Source organism: Musa acuminata, chromosome BXJ3-5 (assembly GCF_036884655.1).
Source record: "Musa acuminata AAA Group cultivar baxijiao chromosome BXJ3-5, Cavendish_Baxijiao_AAA, whole genome shotgun sequence".
Lineage (NCBI taxonomy): Eukaryota > Viridiplantae > Streptophyta > Magnoliopsida > Zingiberales > Musaceae > Musa > Musa acuminata.
Window position 1 is genome coordinate 14,905,059 of NC_088353.1, and position 20,607 is coordinate 14,925,665.

Genomic DNA, 20,607 nt, shown 5'->3' on the forward strand with positions numbered 1-20,607 from the left:
TCTCGTTATGATCGATATATTTTTTATTAGTAAAACTTTTAACCACAAGTCTGACTATTATATCTTTCGACATTGTCCTTTCAGTCACATTTATATAATAGACTCTTTTACAATTATTGGACAATTCAATAAATTTATCAGACTCTATTTTGGTTATTAATTTTAACTCTTCTTTTATTGCATCATATTACTTTTCAGAATTATTAATTTTTATGACATCTGAAAATAATAAGGGATCTATTCTGATTCCTATCTCATAATATAATTCTTGTAGATATGCCATATAATAACTATAAATGACAAGATTCATTTCCCTTTGAGATATTCCCAAGGTTGTTAATTATGATTGTTCTACAAGACCATTAACAACGATATAAATATAATGTGGGACTTTAGTAATGTTATTTTGTTGTTCACTTTCATCAAATCATTTAATTATTTGAGTAACAACAATCTCTCGAATAATAAAGGAGTATTAACTTGTATCTCCTCTATATCAAAATTGAATTTCGAGATTTTCACTCCCACTGATTTGTTTTTTTATAGGAATCTTATATTACCAGATTTAATTGTCCTCATACTATGATTAGAGCAATAAGATATGTACCCCTTTAAACTTTTCTGAATAGATTATAAAATATTCAAAAATAGTTATTAAATATGTAAATATCTTAAGTTTGGTTTCTTATCATTTTATAACTCAAAAGAAGTCATGTAATTTATTTACTAGGAACACCATTCAAAATATACATAGTTGACCTTGGAGCTATATATATATATATATATATATATATATATATATATATATATATATATATATATATATATATATATATATATATATATATATTCTTCTTCACATAACTTTCTTTGGTACAAAAGTAACACTTTATTATGAAGATATTCTTTTATGAGTTTATATAGTAATTATAAACTTAGATGGCTTATGCTTCATCTTTAATTTAGTGTTACACATATCTCAACATACATATTAGATAACCGAATGACAATTGACTTCATCATCAAAATCTGAGATTCAACAATCGCACCATTTTTGATAATGACAATCAATTGATGACGGAGTTGACCTTAACTCCCCCTATCTATATGTCATACTTGAGGTAAGTCATTCTTGAATTCAAAGCCTTTGAATTCAAGAGACATATTGATAAGTTAAGTTCATTTAAACTTTTTAATACCCTCATCAGGATTCCTATCATGATGTATCTTTCTATAAATGATGTCAAGGCTTGACATTCATTTTCAAGTCTTATATTTCATATGTGAAAGATAGTAATCATAGTAATTCATCACATGACAAGATATCGATTTGTAAGATTGAGATGTAAGCTCTAGATATCTTAACATGATACAAATATGGTAATAATAGCAATTCATCATATGGCAAGATATCAACATTGTAAAATATCAACATTGTAAAATTGTAATGTAAGCTCTAGATATCTTATCATTAATACAAATATGGCAATCATAGCAATTCATTCTATTATCAATTTATCACATATTTCTCCCCCTTTGTCATCAACAAAAAGGAGAACGATTCAAGCGTATTTCAAGCATAGTAATAAGTGTGGTAAATATTCATATTATTTTTCAACCATAAGATACCATTCATACAAATTATTTTTCAAGCAATCATGACATGGTATAAATGTGAAGGAGGAAAGCCATTGTGAACTAACTTTGAATGAAGTTAAAAATTATTTTTCAAGCAATCATCCATTAAGGAGATAGCTTTCGTTACTGCTTCCTTATTTGTCATTAACGTTTTGCATGAAGGAGGAAAGCCATTGTGAACTAACTTTGAATGAAGTTAAAAATGATAAGAGATTAAATCATGCTTCATTTTTACAAGAATCAAGATATAAATGTGAAATTAAATTCTTGCAAGTGTTTATTAAAAAGTCTTCCTTCATCAAGAAGGAATTCATTTCATCAAATCCATTTCTTGATTAAAAATTATTTTTCACAAGGTAAATCCATGAGAGATGCATTTGTTAATCAATTCCATATGTCAAAAACCATGGAGCATTGATATGAAATAAACTTGATATGACATAGGCTCATGAAAGCTCCATTCAAGAAATACATTTAATCTAGAAGAGAAATACAAAATCATGCATTATTAGGATCAAGAAAGTCCAAAAATAAAGTTTAACAAATTTATACATTCGGACAAAGTTTTGCCATAGCTTTTCAAACACAATCATGAAAGTAAAACATGCTTATCATCATGGAAATCAAGACACACAAATTTCAATATGTTATTGAAGCATATAGTCATATAAAATTCATATCATAAGATTTTCAGCATTAAGTGATTGATCGTAGAATCAAGAAAGTCTGAAAAACCAATTTAATAAGTTCATGCTTTCGGACAAATCAACATTCCTAATTCTCTTCTAATGAAATCAAATTGTTCTTCACTTAAAGGCTTTGTAAAAATATTAGCTAATTAATATTTAGTATCAATGAACTCTATAATTACATCATGATTAGTGACATGATCTCGTATAAAGTGATGTCTAATATCAATATGCTTTGTTCTTGAGTGTTGAATGAGATACTTTATTAAGCATATTGCACTTGTGTTTGTAACATCCCCCATTTTTAAAAATTTAGTAAAATATTTGTTTGTAAAAATAAGGATTATTTAATAATTATTTAATATTAAATAATATTATATTAAAGTTTATGGCTAAGGACCTAAGAGTAAATATTAAAATTTTGATATGATTTATAGAATATTCAAAATTAAGTAAATAAAAATAAAATAAAATAAAATGGAGGACATGTGTCATTAACAAGGATGAGCCACTTGCATTTATTCTAAAGTTGACACCTAAACCCCCATGCATGCTTGCCACCTCACTATTTTAGCATGAGCCAAACCTAAGTAATTTAAGGCATCATTAAAAAGAAACTTTGCAGCCAACGTTAGTTTGAGGAGAAGAAGAAGAAGAGAAGAAGAAGAAGAAGAAGAAGGAGAAGAAGAAGAAGAGGAAACTTTGTTTGAGGTTTTGCATCAACTCTCTATATTTGGGAATCAAACTCATCTAAGGCAAGTGTTCTAACCCATCCTAGAGATAAATTTTGATTCTTGTTTTCACCTTGATTTTGAGAAAATTGGGAGATTGTAGCTGCATGTAAGATATCTATGCCGTTTATACATCAAATGTTGAATCTGAAATTTTTCAGATTTTGACCTTTCAGTACTCGTGTGACCATAACTTTTTGCACCAATTTCGGATTGAGAAAAATCCTCTTTCATACGAAAGGAGACTTATAGAGCTCTCATTTGACATAAAAATTAAAAGATTTGGAGTAAATTTACCTATCCAAACAATTGAATGAAAAGACCTTATGTATTTGGTAAAACAGATACTATGAATTTTAACCTTCTATTACTAAATTGCTCATAATTATCTAGTGAAAATTCTGAAATATGTTAAACTTAGTTCTTTGGAAACTAGATTCACATATATTTCTTTTGACACCTAATTTGGAAATTTTGAAGTATGTTTTCCTTCCGAAACATCTATTTAAATTGATTTTATCAATTCTGCAAAATAGAGATGATCAATTCTGACCTTCTGTTACTGAATTGCTCATAACTCTCTAGTAAAAATTCTGAATTATGCAAAACTTGGTTCTTTGGAAACTAGATTCACATATCTTTCTTCTAACATATAATTTGGAAATTTTGAAGTATGTTTTCCTTCTGAAACATCTATTTAAATTGATCCTATCAATTCTGTAAAACATAGATGATCAATTCTAACCTTCCTTTACTCTATTTGTTGTAACTTCATGTTTTTAGTTCATCTAAAAAATAGATTGATATAGATTTCCAATGACACCCATTTTTAGTGAATTGGAGCATGCTTGGTCACTCAAACAATTCAGGAAATGTACCATTCAAATTCTATCAGAATTGAAAACTTTGTTGGGTTTTGCCTATTCAATTTTTATCCTATTGGAAATTTGATTTCTGCTGAATTCTTATTCAATTGAGCTTTATATTAGTCCTTTCAAATTCTTGTATTGTTCATCCTGAAATTGTTATATGTCTGAAATTTATTATGTAATGCTTTGTTTGCATTTCCTTGTTTGATAAAGGCACATGCATATCTCCGTTGTTCCGCATGTGCTTCTGATATGTGCCAATGTTATTATTCATACTACCCTTTTGTACTCTGGTGTCTTGTGGGATATTGTGAATCTTTGCCAGAAATGGTAAAGGGAGTTATGCTTAGAGCCCACGATTGCTCTGCCAACCCCATTGACTTCACTCAGACGTGGGTGGATGGAGCTCCCAAACGTGGGAGACTTATGCTTGGTGGTCATCCAGAAATGGATGAATCACATTATGTATGTGGTCCCACAACGCCCTCTATATTTATTGATATGATATCCAAAGCTTTGTTTATGAGTTCATATTATGATTTGGATAAAAAAATGGAATGCATGCTACATCAAAAATGACATATAAGCTTATGTTTATTATTCGGTTCACTTGTTATACTTTGAAGTGTTTCGTATGTCATTGTTATGCTTCCAAACACTCTTACACCTTTGATATGCTCGTAAATGCTTCATGTGTCATTCGATACATGCCTAAATGCTTCTTTTGCCAATGAAATGCTCCAATTTCCTTTCTCCTATTGTTATGTCTAATGCCTATTTTCGAATGAGGTAACCCTTTGTGATTTTTTATATATCTAATGAGATGATTCTAAATAAACGCTTGTATTTCTGCTTTTGTTATCTTGATACTAAGCTTGCTTGAACTTCTCCTATCGCCATGGATACGTTAGTCGCTTGCTGAGCTCTTTATGCTCACCCCGTTGCTATATAAAATTTTCAGGGTTGCTTGTCACGCACTGAAAAGCTAGAATTGGGTTGAAGTAGTGAAGGTTAGAAGATTTTTGAGCTAATCTTTGTTGGATGATAGGTCTTTTTTGTTGTATATTATACTTTACTACTGATGTAATGTTAAGGATATGTTGATACTTATGTGTTGTAAAAGTTTAAAGGATCGCTCATGTTTATGGAATGATACGTTTAAGTTGTATAAGGATAAGAACTCATGGTAAATAATTATCTTTTTATGATTGTATATATTTCTACGATTATGGATTTGTGTTGTGATTGATGTTTAGTTGAGTTGCCTTTAGATTTTGTGAATCTCTGAGTGAAGTGGATTATGATTTATGTAACGTACAGGTTTATGAATCGTGAATATCGATTTTGAATGATTCTTAGTATCCTCAAATTGTTAGATTGGATCCTGGATTGAATTGATGATGAATTATCATATTATTGATTTTAGATAGGGTCACACCTCCTAAATGTGATAAATTCGGGGGGGGCGTGACAGTGTTGTCACATTTAATGGGATTATTTTTAAGCTGAACTTTATAATCTTCTAAGGTGTTTTTCATCCACACAACTTGTACACAGCATGCACTAGCTGCAATATATTCAGCTTCGGTTGTTGATAGTGCAATTGAGTTTTATTTCTTAGATGACCAGGAAACAAGGGCATGTCCTAAAAATTGACATGTTCTTGATATGCTTTTTCTATCTAGTCTACACCCAGCAAAATCCGCATCAGCATAAGCAATTAACTCAAAATTCTCAGATTTTGGATACCATAATCCTAGATTTGTGGTATCTTTAAGATATCTAAGTATTCTTTTAACTGCTTTGAGATGAGATATCTTAGGATTCGATTAAACCCTAGCACAAAGTCCTACACTGAACATGATATCTGGTCTAGTTGTAGTGGTGTAAAGTAAACTTCCTATCATACCCCTATAAGTTTTCTGATCAAAGCTTTTTCCACTTTCATCAATTTCTAACTTAGTGGAGGTGCTCATAGGAGTGTTGATAGCTTTTGAGCTATCCATATTAAATCTTTTTAGCAAATCTAAAGCGTATTTAGTTTGACTAATAAAGATGTCATTGCTTAGTTGCTTAATTTGTAAGCCTAAAAAGAAGGTTAATTCTCCCATCAAACTCATTTCAAATTCAAGGCTCATAGTTTTAGCAAAAGATTCACAAAGAGATTCGTTCGTAGAACCGAAGATAATATCATAAATCTGAACAATGAGAAAATTATTTTTAAAATTTTTGATAAATAATGTAGTATCGACCTTGCCTTTAGAGAAATTATTTTCAATAAAAAAAGAGCTAAGTCTCTCATACCAAGCCCTTGGGGCTTATTTTAAATCATAGAGAGCTTTAGTTAATTTAAACACATGATTAGGGAGACTATTATTTTTAAATCCGGGAGGTTGTTCAACATAAACTTCTTTGGAAATAAAGCCATTAAGAAAAGCGCTTTTAACATCTATTTGAAACAACTTAAAATTATTACTACTAGCATAGGCAAAGAGCATCCTTATGGCTTCTAATCGAGCCACAAGAGCGAAGGTTGTTAAGATCGGAGTGGCACTAAGAGGGGGCGGTGAATTAGTGCAGCGGATTAAAACGTCGGTTTTGACAAATCTTTCATATGATAAAAATCGAACTCAGAAGTGCTTAATTTGAAAGCGTATTCGTAAAGTTATGCAGCAAAGGTAATGAGGAAATAAAGCACGTAATGTTTGTAGTAATGTAAATAGCAATAATGAAATGCAAACCAGAGATCACGCCGATTTTAAAGTGGTTCGGTCAAATGACCTACATCCACTTGCGAGGCCGTCTTCGATGAAGCTCCCACCTTCCACTAGCAAATCTCTTAAAAGGGAAGGGCAAATACCCCTCTTACAACTTTTTACAAGTGGTTCACTCTCTTATAGATTTTCAGTAAGAAAGAAGGAGGTGAACACTAGCAAATTGAAAACAAGATTTGCTAAGACTTTTCTAAGACCTTTCTCTCAATCAATTGCTTCTAAAAAAGTTGTAATCTCAGCTGAGATTTGAGGCGTATTTATAGGCCTCAAGAGGATTCAAATTTGGGCTCCAAAATTTGAATTCTCTTTGGTTACCGATGCTGGCGGTGCCACCGCCTGTTAGTGGCGGTGCCACCACCTGTTAGTGGCGGTGCCACCGCCTGTTAGTGTCTAACACTGACAATGGACTGGCGGTGCCATCGCCCAGCCAAGAAGTGCCACCGCCTGGCTCTCGGGTGCTGGGCGGTGCCACCGCTTGGCTCTCGGGTGCTGGGCGGTGCCACCGCCAGACCCTTCGGTTCACAGGTTGGGCTTTAATATCAGCCCAAACCAAGTCTAATTTTAGGCCCAGTTGGTATGCTCTTGCTTTTGTTTTCTTTCAAATCTGAATACATTTATGAAAGATTATGTTTGTATCGTATTGACTCGAAAGGCATATGTACATTTCGTTGTTCCGCATGTGCTTCCGATATGTCCCAATTCATTATTCACAATACCCTTTTGTACTCTGGTGTTTGTGGGATTATTTTGACCTTTGCTAGAAATGGTAAGGGGTATGTGCTTAGAGCCCGCGATGCTCTAGATTAAGTTTGGTGGTCATTCAGAAATGGATGAACCATATTATGTTTGGAATCCCACTTCACCTTCTATCTATTTGATATGAAATTTAGAGCCGACCTAGCACTTGGGCAGGGTGAGAGGGCTCGAGTAGGAAAGAGCTACCCGTGGATGAAGTCGAGAACTCATCACGGCGTGGAGCCACCACTGAGTTAAACCTCACATGCACTATGCTAGGGTACGACGTCTGAGCTTCTGTTTCGTATTTTGTATTGATATGTTCCAAAATATTTCCTATGCCATTGATATACTTCAAAATGCTTCATATACCATTGATATGTTTCAGAAATGTTATAAGTCTTTGTTATACCTTGAAATTACCATATGCCATGGATATACTCCAATTACCCTTCCTCGATTATATGAAAAAAACATGCTTCGAATGAAATGACATCGTAATTCTGCATTTAAACAACACATGCTTCTGTTTCATCTTGTATCTCTGCTTTGTATTTTTGATACCTTATTTGTTTGAAAAAAATCTGTCCTCTTTGCTTTGGATATGTTAGTCGCTTGCTGAGCTTTATATGCTCACCCCGTTGATATATAAATTTTTCAGGATAGCTTATCGCTCGCTAAAATATGTAGTTTGGGTTGAGGCAGTGGGAAGCTAGAAGATTTTGGGGCAAATCTTTCGTACTTGATATGTTGATGTTGTATAAGTTCCTTTTGTGTGTATCAATGACAAATCTAGATTGATATATCCTGTAAATATTTGAAAAGTACCTCTCATGTTATGATTTTGGGAATGTTAAGTTAAAATTATGTAATGAATGATATAAACATGTGGTACATGTTGGTTTTGTAATTGTATATATTCGCACAACTATGGATTTATGATGTGGTTATGGTTTAGTTAAGTTGCTTTTGGATTTTAAGAATCATCTAGTGACATGATGTATGATTATAAACTGCACAGGTTTTGTGAATTGTGGATTGTAGAGGTGAATGACTTGAATGTTTTTCTTAGTGACCTCAAATGTGTGATTGGATCCTGGATTGTTTGTTGAATTATAATATTATCAATTTTGAGTTAGGTTCACACCTCCTTAATAAGAATTATATTCGGGGGGGGGGGGGGGGGGGCGTGACAAGGACTCTAGCTAGGAGAGTCCTAATTGAGAGGGACATTCATGTAAAACCTACCTAAGCCGACCCCTATTAAAGAGGTGAAGAGACCGGCTAGGGTTAGGAGGTTGTTTCTTAGAGATGAATTAGGAGTTGTAAAGGAACAGAAGTCTTGAGTAGAAGTCCTATTAGGAGTTGGTTAGAAGTAGGAGTCTTGAATAGGAGTCATATTTGGAGTTAGTGTTTAGAAACCCTATAAATAGCTATGTATTTATCCTCTTTTGATAAGCAACAGATGAATCTTTTTTGCAGCCTTTGAGCGGCAACTTGGAGGGAGGAACCCCTATAGAGTTCCAAGGAGGCCGATCCCCTAAAGAGATCAACCCCAAGTTTAGAATGTGTAAGGATTCTAACATACATAGACACCATTGTCAAAAGGTTTAGCATGGAAAATTTCAAAAGAGGTCTCATACCATTGAGACATGGGATATTGCTTTCTAGGAGTATGTCCCCAAAGACTCCGGAAGAAAGGGCAAACATGGATCGGATACCCTATGCCTCAGCGATAGGGTCTATCATGTATGCCATGCTAGGTACCAGGCCTAATATAGTGCATGCTCTGAGTTTCATGAGCATGTATCAGGCGGATCCAAACTTGGAGTCTTGGAAAGCAGTAAAGTATATCCTTAAGTACTTGAAAAGGTATAAGAATCTTTTACTGGTATACGGAGGTTGTAGCCTCAAGATTGAAGGCTACACGGACTCGAGTTTCTAGTCTGATGTCAATGAAAGCAAGTCGAATTCGAGGTATGTGTACACCCTGAATGGAGGAGCAATGTGTTGGAAGAGTTCCAAGTAAGATACTACTATTGACTCGACCATAAAGGCGGAGTACATTGTTGCAGTAGAGGCGATTAAGGGAGTCTGGATGAAGAAGTTCATCAAAGATCTAGGAGTTGGGTCGGGCAATGAGAAGTCAATTCCTTATATTGCGACAACTACGGGGCGATTGCTCAAATAAGGGAACCTGGGTCTCATTAGAAGTTTTCTGAGGAGGTTCTAGTATATTAGTGAGATCATGGCCCAAGGAGATGTAGTGGTGGAAAGAGTTCCTTTGGAAGATAACATTGCAGATCCACTAACAAAGTCATTGTCTCATATTGTCTTTGAGCATCATAATGGTTTGATGGGGATCAAACATATAGGTGATTAGCTTTAGGTCAAGTGAGAGATTGCTAGTTATAGGTGCCCTGCAAGCTAATTACGTGAGTGATGAGACATGTGACTTGACATGCAGTCTTTTTATTTATTATTATATTTAGCATTTTATCACTTTATATTGTTTGTTGCTTGAATATATTGTGATATCCATGAATCTGTGCAATGAAAATCTGATCATGATGAGATCATGATAATGAGACTGATTTGCCTTTAAACACATATCCTAAATATAACTGGTCATTGATTACTCGAGAGGGATATCGAGATAACCGGACAGACTGGTGTGTTGTATACCCGTCCATATGATATATGCAGCTGGTCTCATAGTTGCTCATGTGGGAATACTAGGGATACAGTACAGGTGCTCATTGGAGAATGAGTTCACTGATTGATCAACTTATGGAATGTTAGATGGTTGATGATGCCTTATTGTCAAACAACGATTTCGTAGTCCCAATGATGTATCTAGTCCTTAGGCTTGAGATACCAAGGATATACTATATGAGTGCTCCACTCTTTGATACTAGACTTATAGGTTTGGATGTCCCAGATCTAGTACAACTGGTCATCGGGAGTGGTAGTCAACCTTACGAGTGTTATTAAGTGTCGATAGAGGATCATCTACTCTCGGTATCATGAGAAGAATGTCCCATGTATTCTTGCTTAGACAAATCCCTGGCCATGGTCATTCGGATTGAAAGAGAAAGAGTTCTCTGGGAGAATCCGATTAGAGCGAGACTCGAGTAGAAACTGTATAGGTCTAACAGCACCAGGCCCGATATACGGTCACTGGAATATTAGATGGATGAGCGACTATATGTACCCCTATAGCATTCCAAGAAGTGATCTTCCTCAAAGATCAATCTACATAGAATTCCTCTGGGGTTCTATCATCTGGTATCAAAGCAGCAATCTTACTGCTTTTGCTACCATCCCAGCCACCCACCACCATCCAATTAATTCTCACAATTGCTCTTGACATCGCCATCTCCACCGTCATCTTCTACTGTAGATCAAATCAATCTGCTGACGTCACCTCCAATTGCATCAGAGATATGGTATTCTCCTATCACCAATACCTTTTGCTGTAGGAATTTTCCATCCAAAATACCAAGAAGAAATCTTTCTATCTATCCCGTGCTGCGAACTCGTTTCGTTGTAAAAGTTATCATCTTTGCGAACGAAGGATTGCTACAGAAAATTTCAGTTGCATTTATTGCCTTTAACCGATCTATTTGCTATCTTTTTTGAATTAAATTTTGTATATGCTTCATATATCATCTTGGCTTCCATCTAAGATTGATTTATTGAGGAATTCATATCTAAAAATGTTCTTATGTTGCTGCAAATTTTCATCGCAAGCCTTTGGAATTTTTTGATGAGAATTCTGCTTTCGCAACTTGCACCAATCTCCTTGCTGTTATACTACCAAAATTTTCTTGATTAAATTTATCATCATTGCTATTATCTAAACTGAGATTTTGCTATCAAATTTCCTCCTCAAATCTCTCAGTTTTTGCTAGAAATTTCATCGAGAAACTGATGTTGCTTCGATGACAATTCTACTCATACAAGACCTACAACTTTTGCTGTCATCTTCCATCGATTTCTATCAAACCTTTGCTGCCATCTACCATAGATCTAAAACTTTTTTCCTAACCTTTATCCACTATCATCACAGCCCTAAAACTCTACTAAACTACACCATCAAACTACACCTAAAACAACAAAAAAATATGCCTAAAACCACATCCTACATCCACCAATCCACCAACCCTTTCGACCATCACTTCTCTCAACTTATACATGCCTTTAACTCAACAACAAAAGAGAGATCTTAACATTATAGATTTAGAGGCATATACTATGGCATCTGAGGAGGCAATCAATGCTAAATCGAAGCCTTCAAGATGTGAATAGAGGATAAGATTCATACTCTATTTACCAAACTCAATTTCGGCCGACCACCAAGCCCGAATAAATCACATCAAGGGGAGAGTTTTGACCTATCACACTAAGCCTGAAGAGATGACTTCCAATAGAGGGGAGGCTCTATGACCGATCCCCACTATCCACACATGAGGATGGACTTTCCTAGATGGCAAGTAGGAGCCTCGATTGATTGGATCTCGCGTGCAGAGCGATATTTTCGGTACCACAAAACTGCGAACATATCTATGGTGGAAATTGTAGCTATACATCATGAAGAGGATGCCACATTATGGTTTGACTAGTTCGAACATACTCATGGAGTCCTCTCATGGTGACAATTCAAAGAAGGATTGCTAATCCATTGCGGATCAATCGATTTCGAGAACATTGACGGACAACTAGCAAAGATCTGACAAACCTCTACTATTCAGGAGTACCAAACTAGGTTTGAAAGGTTATTTAATTAAACTTATGATTAGTCTAAAAAATAGCAACTGGGGACCTTCATTGAGGGCTTGAAGCCGGAGATCCCAGGAGAAATTAAATAGGAGTGATTAAACCATAAAGCCTGGAGGACTAGGGTTACTCCCTGACTAGCAATACTGAAGCCCTCAGCTCCCTCGACTATCAACCGATCCCCTGCACCAAAAAGGTGTTGAATCTCAGATTTTGATGATGAAATCAATTGTCATTTGTTTATCTAATCTATAGGTTGAGATAAGTGTGCAGGATTAACTACGCTGGCAGTAAGACATGCAGTAGATGTTGAGCCAGAGTCAAGACCAAGATCACGTTGGGGGTTCGAGAGTTTGTCGGAAGTCCGTGTTGAATCTCAGATTTTGATGATAAAATCAAATGATGGGTTAATTGATCTAATCCATTTTATTGAGTTAAGTGTGCAGGATTAACTACGATAACCAGAAAACACAAAGCAAGAATATCGGAGTCAAGTTCGATGGACGTTTAAGAGAACGAAGAATCGTCGGAGATGCTGCCGGAACCAACCGAGAAGAAATCGGGAACCTGTCGGAATTTTTGGAAGTTCGCCGAAGAGATCGTCGGAGGTTCACGGAGATCACCGAGAAGGCTTGGCTACTTGTTAAAGTCATCACAAGATCGGGAGCTTGCTGGGAGTCCGTCGGAAGAAGTTCGTCGGAAAGCTCGCCGGAACAAGACTCGACGTTCACGGTTGAAAACTTGCTTAGGATGTTTTTAGTTATGTAGTTCACTTGTAATTAGGATTAAGATTAAGAGATAATCCTATATCCTGGTTAGGGTCCAACTAGGCCCAAAATTAGACTTGGTTTGGGCTAAATTTAAAGCCCAACAAGTGAACCGAAGGGTTTGGCGGTGGCACCGCCCAGCACCCAAGAGCCAGGCGTTGGCACCGCCTGGGCTGGGCGGTGGCACTGCTTGATTGGGCGGTGGCACCGCCAGTCCACTGTCAGTGTCAGACACTGACAGGCGGTGGCACCGCCAGCATCGGAAACTAAAGAGAATTCAAATTTTGGAGCCCAAATTTGAATCCTCTTGAGGCCTATAAATAACCCTCAAATCTCAGCTGAGATTACAACTTTTTGAGAAGCAATTGATTGAGAGAAAGGTCTTAGAAAAGTCTTAGCTAGTCTTGTTTTCAATTTGCTAGTGTTCACCTCCTTCTTTCTTGTTGAAAATCTGTAAGAGAGTGAACCACTTGTAAAAAGTTGTAAGAGGGGTATTTACCCTTCCCCTTCAAGAGATTTGCTAGTGGAAGGTGGGGAGCCTCATCGAAGAGGGGCCTCGCAAGTGGATGTAGGTCATTTGACCGAACCACTTTAAAATCGGCGTAATCTCTGGTTTGCATTTTATTGCTGCTATTTACATTACTGCAAATCTTCTTACTTCCTTTATTTCCTCATTACCTTTGCTGCACAACTTTGTGCCACTCCGATTCTAACAGTCCGGACGTTCATCAGAGGTTCTGCGGGAACAATCCAAGAAGTCCAGGAGCTTGCCAAAGAAGCTCGTTGGAACTCACCAAGAAGATCGTTGCAAAATCAAGGAGTTTATTGGGAGTCTGCTAGAGCATCACCGAGGATTCGTCGGATGTTTGCCAGAAGTTCGCTGGAAGATTGTCGGAAGAAGCGATTTATGCACCAGAACACAATTTGCAGTATTGATGTCTTAATTATCATAGTTAGTATGTAGATTAATTTAGGATTGTGAGTTGATCCCATTAACTTAATCAGGGGCCAATTGGGCCCTTAACAGACCCAAATTGGGCTAAATGAAATAACCCATTCAGACCCAGAATTCTTGGCCAGCGGTGGCACTGCCTAGGAGACTCAGTCTCCCAAGAGTTCTGGGCAGTAGTACCACCCTTGTCAAGCGTTGGTACCGCCGGCAGTTATTACTGCCTGCGGTGGTACCGTCGACAGTTATTACTGTCAGCGATGGTACCGCCCTTTTCAAGCGGTGGTACTGCCTGAGCTCAGTCTTTGAGCATTGTCAAGCGGTAGTACCGCCCAGATTGAGCGGTGTTACCACTCAGTGATAGATGACAAGCGGTAGTACCGCTCAATAATGGCGATGGTACTATCAGGACCCCGAAAATCTAGGAATGGACATTTTTGAGCTCCAATTTCATACTGATTGGGGCCTATATAAAACCCTCCTTTCCTGTATGAAAGGACACCGAAAGCTTGCTTTAATTCTAAGTATTTGAGGGCTTAAAAGTGTTGTAAAAGCTAGAGTTCTTCTCCCGCTTTCTTTCTAAGTGTTGATCATTTAAGAGAGGAGTGAAGACTTGTAAGGGTTGTCTCCTAAGCCCGTCAAAAGGAGAAAAGCTGTAAAAGGGTGGTTGGCCTTCGCCTATTGAAGGAAGGCCTCTAGTGGACTTCGGTGACCTCGTCGGAGGAGGAAGCCAAAAGTGGATGAAGGTCAAGATTGACCGAACCACTCTAAATCTCGGTTTGCATTTATTTTCTGCTATTTATCTTAACTACAAACTGCCTCCATTGCTTTATATCAACAACTCTTCCATATGCATTCAATTTAAAGATCTTTTTGAAATGGTTTTCGACAAAATCAGATTTTAACCAACGAAAGTTTTTCGCTGCACTAATTCACCCCCACTCTTAGTATGCTCTTCATCCTAACAATTGATATCAGAGTGAGGTTCACTCTCAGTTGGATTAAAACCCAAGAAAGATGGCATTTGTCGGGAACCAAGAGGGTCACTCTATTACACGTCCGCCCATGTTCAATGAGACATATTACACCTATTGGAAGACTCGAATGAGGATCTTCCTTATTTCCATGGATTTTGAGCTTTGGAATATTATAGAAAATGGATTTTCAAAGTCTTCTCTTCCGATGATCGATTATAATGAATTGAAGAAGAAGACTTTCGCTCTAAATGCAATGGCTATGAATGTCTTATTTTGTGCACTAGATAAAAATGAGTTCAATCGTGTTTCGATTTATGATACCGCATTTGATATTTGGCATACACTCGAAGTGACTCACGAAGGTATGAGTAGAGTGAAAGAGTCAAAAATCAATCTTTTAGTACATTCTTATGAACTTTTTCGAATGAAACCGAGTGAGACCATAGGAGACATGTACACCAATTTTATAGATGTCGTCAATGGTCTAAAAGGACTCGGTAAAAGTTTTTCAGATTTCGAGCTCGTTAATAAAATTCTAAGATCCCTTCCAAAGAGTTGGGACCCTAAAGTTACGGCTAGTCAAGAGGCTAAAGATTTAAACAACTTCCCTCTTGAAGAATTAATCAGGTCACTAATGAGCTACGAAATGACTTGCAAAGCTCATGAAGAGCATGAGGACACCCTTCCAAAGAACAGGAAGGATATGACACTTAGAACTCAAGAAGACCACTTGAGAGAAAACTCAAGTGATGAGGACTTTGATGATGACTTGGCACTTTTAACAAAAAAAATTAAAAAATTTATTAAAAGAAACAAATTTAAAAATGATACTAAAAATAAATTTAAACCCAAAAAGGACCAAGTAATTTGCTACGAATGCAAGAAACCGGGACACTATAAAAGTGAATGTCCCCAAGCCAAGAAGAGAACACCAAAGAAGAAGGCACTCAAAGCAACATGGGATGACTCAAGCCTATCCGAAGAAAAGGAGTCCAACACCGAGTAAGTTGCTCATTATGCACTCATGGCCACTGGAGAGGAGGTAACAAATTTAATTGATGCAGATTTATCATTTGATGAATTATTAAATGCTTTCCATGATATATTTGATGAATACAAAATAATTAGTAGAAAATATAAACTGTTAAAAAAGGAGCATGATATTCTTCTTAGTAATTTCAATAAATAAAAAATGTAGCATAATGATAGTTTAGCTCTATGTACGAAATGCCATGACTTAGAAATATTCCAAAAGGAGAACTTGCTGCTCAAGGACACCTTGAAGAAATTTGAGATTGGTAGCAAGTCCTTGAACATGATCCTTACAAATAAGAGTCACGTTAATAAAAGAAGTAGAATTGGATTTGTGAGAAGCCCTCACCAAAATCCAACCACCCTCATTAAAGGCCCTATCTTGCATATTTCGCATCAAAACAAATGCATCTTTTGTTGTAAACATGGACATAGAACTTATCATTGTCCATTCAAGAAAGTTAGTCCAAACAAATTGATTTGGGTTCCTAAAGGAACCATAAAAAATTTCATGCAACATGATAAGCAATTTAGATCAGTTTTTAAGGCACCTAAGATCAAGTGGGTACCTAAAAATCATTCTCCTTTTTCGAAATGAATATCATCACAAGCTAGGAGCAAGAGATGATATCTTGCTTTTTGGGTGCTCAAGGTTTTTGAACAGAGATCCAAAATGACTCATAATGCTCTCTAGCTAAAATAACTAGATGGGTATACAACACACCAGTCTGTCCGGTGCTAGTCATAGGTGCCCAGCAAGCCAATCACGTGAGTGATGGCACGTGTGACTTGATACAGAATCTTTTTGCTTATTATATTTTGGCGTATATCACTTTATAACTATTGCATATGTGCATATATATATTGTGATGTCGTTGGAGTTGTGCAATGGGAATCGGATAGTGATGAGATCACGATAATGAGATCGATTCACCTTTAAACACATATCCTAAATAATCCCGGTCATAGGTTACTCGAGAGGGACATCATGATAACCGGATAGACTAGTGTGCTGTATACCCGTCCATATGATGGATGCAGCTGGTCTAATAGCTGCTCGTGTAGGGACACTAGGGATACAATACAGGTGCTCATTGGAGAATGAGTTCACTGATTGATCCGCTTACGGAATGCTGAATGGTTGATGATGCCTTATTGTCAGACAGCGATTCCGTAGTACTAGTGGTGTATCTGGTCCTTAGACTTGAGACACCAAGGATGTCCTGTATGAGTGCTCCACTCTTTGATACCAGACTTATAGGTTTGGCTGTCCCAGATCTAGTACAACTGGTCATTGGGAGTGGTAGTCGACCTTACGAGGGCTATTGAGTGTCGATAGAGGATCATCCACTCTCGGCGTCATGAGAGGAATATCCCATGTGTTCTTGCTCAGACAAATCCTTGGCCAGGGTCATTCGGGTTGAGAGAGAAAGAGTTCTCCGGGAGAATCCGATTAGAGCGAGACTCGAGTAGAAACCGTATGGGTCTGACAGCACCATGCTCGATATACGGTCTCTGGGATATTAGATGGATGAGGGACTATAGGTACATGGTAACTGAGGACAGACAGGTCCAATGGATTAGATTCCCCTGTATCGTCTGGGGACTACGGCGTAGTGGCCTAGTACGTCCGTAGTCGATGAGCCGAGTGAATTATTACAGAGATAATAATTCACTGAGTTAGAAGGAGTTCTGACAGGTATGACTCACGGCCAGCTCGATATTGGGCCTAGAGGGTCACACACATATGGTAGGCATTGCGATGAGTAGAGGTTCGGATATGAGATATCCGACGGAGCCCTTGTCTTATTGGATGCAGATCCAATACCCACTAGGGAAAGACCCATTAGGGTTTGACAAGGGATCTCTATAAATAGGAGGGATTCACAGCCTCATAGGCAAGAGTCTTTACTTGCCTTTCCTATTCTCCTCTTCCTCTCCAGCTCAGAGCAGGCCTGTAGTCTTGAGGAGCGTCGTCGCAACCCTGCTGTGTGGATCACCGCTAGAGAGGAGGATGCTTGACCTCTTTCACCCTCTCCTAAGGATCTGCAAGGAAACAGGGATATACGATCTCCCTAGGTAACACAATCTCTATACGCAGTTTTGTGTTTTGCGGATTTTTTGCGCACCAATCTTCGCACGACGACGAACATCTTTTTTGGAATTGGGGATTTTTGTTTTCTTGTTCTTCCGCTGCGCATATGATGTCGCCCCCCATGATTTCCCAACTGTGGTATCAGAGCCAGGTTGTTCGTACGAATGATTGGTTTTGAACTGCGTGTATTGTGTTTAGGTTGACGTCAAAATCGTAGACGCAAAAACAAGGAAGGGCAACAACAGCTGCCCTCGATCTGCATGCCTGCAGCCACCTACAGCGGCAGCCGCAGCCAGGCAGCGCAGCGCCGGCGCATGCGCAAGCGTTGTGCCTGCAGTAGCCGGCCGGTGGTCTGCTTGCAGCAGGCTTGCGGCCGGCGGGGCTGGCAGCCCGTAGGTAGAGGCGCCTGCGGCCGCTGAGCCCGCGGGCAGAGGCGCAGCGGGGCAGCAGCGAGGGCTGAGGCACCGCAGGGCAGCGGCGCCTGTGGCCGCTGCTCCCACTGGCAAAAACCCCGCAAGGGCGGCCGCCAGCGAGGCAGCACCGCCTGCGGGCGCTGCCTCGCGAGCAGAACCGCCCGCGGGGGCGCCCACCTGCAGCGGCAGCGCCCCCAGCGGTGCCGCCTGCAGGCGAGGGCAGTGCCCTCGCCCTCGCTGCACAGGCCGCCGCCAACAGGGTGGCGGCGGCGCCTGCAACAGGAAGGGGAGAAGGGTATTAGGGTTTTCTGGGCAAAAGATAGTTTTGCCCCTCGGAATTTGAGAAATTCCAATTTCTGTCTTTTGTCCAAATTACGAAAATACCCTTAGGAATTGAGAAATTCCCTACATGTCCCTGATTTCAGAAAAATATTAATTAATTAAAAGGTTTAGTTGATTATTATTTTTTATTATTATCTAGTAGTCCTACATTATGATGATTATTTATACATGTGATGTATGATGTGTGGACGAATGATCATGGACCGTGTGATGTGTGTACTTGTGATTATTATTATTGAGGTATGCGAGCCTCCATTATATTTCTCGTTTATTGCCGGGCATGCGTGCCTATGATTAAGTTGTAATCACATGAGGAGGCGCAGCGGGAGTGTGGATGCGATAGCGGGACCCACGAGACGGACGATCGCGATGCATGAAGATGCATCAAGATGTCGACGGAACCGACGAGGACGAGATGGACGATCACAGGGCATGGAGATGCACCATTGCACACATAGATCTTGATGTGAGTGATTAGGCCTACTGGCTCGGGCCTAATCACATTAGGTTGTGGTCCATGATCATCTGGTGTGATTGCTTATACACATACTAGATATGTATATATATTTGCATGCGACGTAGATATATATTAAATATGTATATGTGTGACATGTCATATTAGGAGTCCAAATCATAGAAATATCTCTCGATAATATTAAGTCGGTAAACGTGAGGCAATTAGATTGACCCACGTGGCCTTCCATCGTTATGAGTAGGAACCGATTCCCGGTGTAGGTTGAGTTGGTCGAGTCCCTCGAGACTCACCTATATCGCGATTCGCTATCTTGCTTATGACATAGAGATGTCATCGGTGACCTGAGGGCATGGTATACTTGGTCGAGTCCCTCGAGGGTATATCATCAAATCAGACTCATCTTGTAACGAAGGTGTTGACTTAACCGAGCATCATGGTTGGTCGAGTCCCTCGAGGCCATGGTGATTCGGAGGCCGAACAGGACGGGAATCACAAGGAGTTGTGATCGGCAAGAGTTGCCTACCTTTTAGGCTTAGTGTGATTGGTCGAGTCCCTCGAGGTTACACTAAGATGCTGATTGGATCCTGATCCCCACTAGAAGTCTGCCGGAGACTTCCGTTTCACGTGCTGAGGGTGTCGCGTGACTCGTTAGTAAAATAGTGGGAGCATATTAAGATAGAAGTCCATATCTTGATAGTTTATTTCTTGCAAAATCTGCATGTTATTCATTTCTGCTACATCTTTATTTTCAGAAAATGTCGCTTTCAAATCCCTTACGTGGCATACTTGATGTCAACCGCCTCACTGGTCCAAATTATACGGATTGTCTCCGTAACTTGAGAATTGTTCTCACAGCGGAGAAAATCGTGTACGTCCTTGATACAGTGATGCCAACGCCCAAAGAAGGGGCAAGCGAGGATGAGATCACTCGCTACGTGAAGTACATTAATGACTTCACTCTTGCTCAGTGCTATATGTTGCGCTCTATGACTCCTGAGTTACAGAGACAACATGAAAAGATGGATGCCAGATCCATTCTCCTACATGTCCGCAAATGGTTTGAGGAATAGGAAAGGACTCAGCGATATGAGATATCCAAGAGCCTCTTCCGCGTTAGGATGACTGAGGGGACACCGGTTCAGAACCATGTCCTAAAGATGGTTGAGTGGATAGAGAAACTCACAGGTCTAGGAATGGTCCTAGAGGATAACTTGTGTGTGGACATTGTACTTCAGTCCCTATCAGATTCCTTTTCATAGTTCATAATGGATTTTAATATGAACAAGCTTGGCGTGACTCTCTTAGAGCTCCTCAATATGTTGAGGGAGGTAGAGAGTACTAT